Source organism: Sinocyclocheilus grahami, unplaced genomic scaffold, assembly GCF_001515645.1.
Source record: "Sinocyclocheilus grahami isolate Dianchi unplaced genomic scaffold, SAMN03320097.WGS_v1.1 scaffold17.1, whole genome shotgun sequence".
In the NCBI taxonomy this organism is placed as follows: Eukaryota; Metazoa; Chordata; class Actinopteri; order Cypriniformes; family Cyprinidae; genus Sinocyclocheilus; species Sinocyclocheilus grahami.
Genome location: NW_015505196.1, coordinates 6,215,263 through 6,219,839, shown reverse-complemented (window position 1 = coordinate 6,219,839; position 4,577 = coordinate 6,215,263).

Here is a 4,577-nt window from a genome sequence, read left to right as displayed (position 1 = left end):
GAGAATAAAAAAAAAAGCATATCAGGCAACACAAAATTAATACCCGTGGCTCCTGACAATACGGTCTTATGAAGCAAAACGATCAGCCTGTGCAAGAAACTGAAAATTATTTAGAACATTATTAACTGTAATCCATCTTTCGGACAGTTTGTTTCAATAACCTGGTTCAGTTCACTATTTTATATGCAATTACATTATTAAAGCATCCAATAAAGATGTGAAATGCGGATGTTTTACATGCCTAAAGCAAATAAAGTGCATATATCAGTTCACCTTTTTATATAGATAAAGAGAAACCATAAAACATTCATATCACACCTTTATTTAAGTGCTTAGTTCATGCATATGTGTATCATTGGCTCATCGATCCGAGTCAGAACCGTTTCATCAGTTTAGTGTACTGTTGGAGGAACTGGAGCGTTGAAGTTGTCAAAACCAGCATCACAGGATTATATTGGTTAATTTTGAATTAGAGTGGTTTTGATTGTAGATCTGTCCTGCTCGAACTGTGAACTGTTTCAGATGGTTCAGTCTGATTTGGTGAACTTTTTCAAATAGTTCATCAAAAAAAAAAAATGGTTTAAAAGAATGATTCATTTGTGAACCAGACATCACTCCAGACTGTTTGCCTGAGGCTATGCATTACAGGTAATAATTGTAAATAATGTTCAGTTTCTTGCACAGACTGATCGTTTCGCTTCATAAGACCTCAATATATCTGCAGGAGCCACATATAAATTTTGCATCCCTAATATGTTATATATTCTCAAATACATGCAGCTGCTGACTTGAATTTTATGAATCACCAATGACCACAGTTTCACCTAAAAATCTTCTTAACTGTCTTACTAAAGAAAAAAGTCACCTATATCTTAGATGGCCTGAGGGTAGAGGCGTCATGCCCATTCTACATGCCCCCTCAGATTTTTGAGCCAAGTGGATTTTGAATGCAGCTTCAAAAAGAAAAAGAAAAGAAAAATAGCCGAATAATATATTTATATTTGATTCAATCACACCAGTGTGATTAGAACGTGTGCGGCACATCACCAGCTGCTAAATTAAAATCTGCGTTCACTGGCTGGCACTGAGCAAGAGACAGACGCATTTTTACAGCGCTGGGCATTAACCAATCACACATGATTCTGTTGCACTTATGAATGCAATGACCAATCAGAGACGTTCAGATGAGTCATCGCTGAAACTCCGGTGTTCTGTTCATCGCACGCACTCGCTGAATGAATTCTCTGGTGAATTCTCTCGTCAGAAACAAAGTGCATGTGCGTACGATGTAAGATATTCATTTCACAGTGTAAACAGCTTCAGTGACTATAATGGGAGTTTTTGAGCGTGCTTGAACTCTGTCTAGACCGAAGTTAACGTTCTTTGATAATGTAAATGTTCTTTGCTCTCTTTCTGTACAACGAAAGTGTTAAAATTAGTAACTTGCAATGTTTTTATTAAATTCACATTAAATACAAAGTCAGTTGTATTAAAAATATTTTATGGCAAGACACCCATATCTGGTACTTAAGTAAAAAGACAGGTTTTTTTGCATAGTCAATAGATTACACTATTAGGCTACTTTGCTCATCGCCCATTATAAATCACCTAACATAATCTATAAAGGTGCAAAATGCATTTACTTACACATATTTGAGAATAGAGACATTAGTTTGGGAATATTTCGAATAAAAATACAAATTAATAAATAAATAAAACATAAGCCTATATCAGATACAGTGCTATAATGGCTGCTGTGTGTCACATGACAAGTATGATGAGCCCCTTGCCCCCCCCTTTCATTCGTGAACTATCCCTTTAAAAAATACAAGTAAAAACAAACATAATTGACTCATTGACTCATTTTTGACCCAAAAAAAAGGTTAAAGGCACAATATGTAATTTTTTGCCACTAGAGGGCGCGTATTCAAAACAAACAAAGAATCAAAGGCATAGTGTGATGACGCCGTGACTGAGTGTGGAATCATGGGAGTTGTCATCTTCATCCACACAGCCGATGCAATCCAACGGGACTCAGGCAGAAATCATGTTCATGGATGAGCTAATGTATTATTAACGTCGTAGTATGAAGCAGAGGCGGAAAGCCGTCGAAGCAAAACGAGGCTGCTGAACGAGCGCGACACAGGCCTCAAAAGCAGCAGAGCTTTTATTATGCCACAGTCGACCGCTTCCGCTCCTTCCGGAAAGCAGCGGAAGTAAGCAGCTCTGTTTTATCATACTAGATACATTTGAACGTTCTGTTATAATGCTACTCTGTGCGGTCGTCACCTGTCTAATAAAATGCATAGAATATTAAAGCGTCTTTGGTGTTTCCATGATTTCTACAAAACAAAACCGGAAATCGAGGGGTTAGGACGTCATTGGCAGGCGACACAATGATACTACAGACACGGACCGTGTAACTAGTTAAAATGGCTTATTTCTCTGGATTTAAACCTTCTTCGAAACATTGGGATAATGTAAGTACACAAGTCAGCAAAATACATAAAACTGTTCTAGTGGTTTTTGGATATTTTAACAAAAAAAATCTTACATATTGTGCCTTTAAATTTGAGAATGTTCATAATATGAGTTTATGATTTATTTTCTGTAAGGCTGGGATTTGATTAAAAAAAGAATAAAAGAGGACCTCTGGAACTGATTCCATCAAAGTGACTCCTCATTAATAGACTATTAGTTCCATAGAGCTAATCATTTTTGGTCACTCTTTCATTCTGTGATCCTGCATGTTGTATAACATAAAACTGATTAGCCAACATCTTGGATAAGTTTCCTACAATCTTCAAAACGTGGATTTTGTATTTTATTTCTGTAACTACGTGTTACACAGATTTGTTCTAGATGTCTGAAGTATATAAAAAGAATAAACTTGTCTTATAAACTTTATTATTTAGCTTAAAGGGTAAAACTGGCTTGTTGTCCACAATGGAAGGTTTTGAGCATCACTCTGGACTACATGAAGAGATAACAGATGCTGACAATAATAACTGAATACTAAGGAAGTTTAAAGGAAGTAAGCCTTCATATCATGTATAGTCACAGCAAGATAAGATGAACATGTTCTTCTGATCTATAAAGAAATTAAAAAAAAGAATAGAAAAAGAACGGAAAATAACAGTAAGGTATTCCAGAACCGGGAACAGCACTGATTTTCTAAGCATCACATTCCTTTAGTTTTCAGTAGAATATAAACACTAACATTAAAGGCACTCTTCATACATTTACCCCACTTAACCTGAATTGTCACAGTAATTCCACTAAACTGCCTGCAACAAGTTGGTACGTTTCCATAGCAAAAAGTAGTGATTAATAAAATGTGCTGATGTAGAATTTAATCACTGAATATCAGAAAGTTTAGAGCAAAGTATGAACATGCACTGTGGTTGAGATCACTTCGTCAATCTTATTTCTGCGTTAAATACGCTGTGGTTTCGATTAAATTGATTAAGAGCTGTTTTTACTGAGACTTTGATGTTAAACAGATTACATGCATATTTGGGCTGCAAATAAAAGAAATAGTAGAAAAAGTTTAATAAAAAAAAATCAGTTTTAATTAATTCACAAATTATCTAATTAAAAGTTTGCACTGAAAAAGTCATGTTAAAGTAAGAATGCACGATTTTTATTTACCTGTTTTTTTTTTTTTTACCTACAAGTATCTACATTTATTTATTTTGATTTGGCTCCATACCCATCTTCAAGGCTATTTACAAGGCTGTTTTTGACATTTTAAATTTGTGGTATCATTTGTATGTTAAAATCTACATGTGCACTGGTGAATATGTTTTGCGACTATGGAAGTGTGTGAATCATTTAGACAGTGGATTTTCTTGCGTGACAGAAATGGACCACAATTTTTTGCTCTCATTTCAGATCTTCCCTTCTGAGTCAGTGAGCTTAAGTGAGTGTGTTTGCGTGTGTGTGTGTGTGTGTGTGTCCTAACATTCGTGAGAGCCTAAAACAGGTATTATGCTAAAATCTCAGATCTGAAACATTATGGGTTTCCCAATAAGTGCTTTAGCAATTTGCGAGTGTGGGAGTGGGAGGGGCTGTGGTTAACCAATGGAAAAGCGTCCTGAGACAATCATCTACACAAGCCCCACCTCTCACTTCCTCTGTCTGGTTGATCTCGTTTCAGTCAAAACCACAGAGCAAAAGTCAGTGCACAGCACTTCCGAATTAGGACATCACCGAGATTTTAAAAAAGTACTGTTCATGAAACATTCACAAATCTTAATGAAAAGCACATTCAGTGCTGAAATACTGAAAAACTGCAAGATATGCAACAGTGCCCAAAGAATGTCCATTTACACATGTACAAAGATAAAAAAATAAACCAAAAAATAAAAAATGGAACACAGGAACACTTTCTGTGTGGACGGCCTTTAAATCTACTCCTGGATGGAAATGGATGGCTGTGAACTGTAGGCTAGTGACTGCTGTTTATGTTTAATGATATGGCAAAAATAAATAAATATATATACACACACACACACACACACACACATAAATAAATAAATATATATATATATAAATATATATATATATCTACCAAA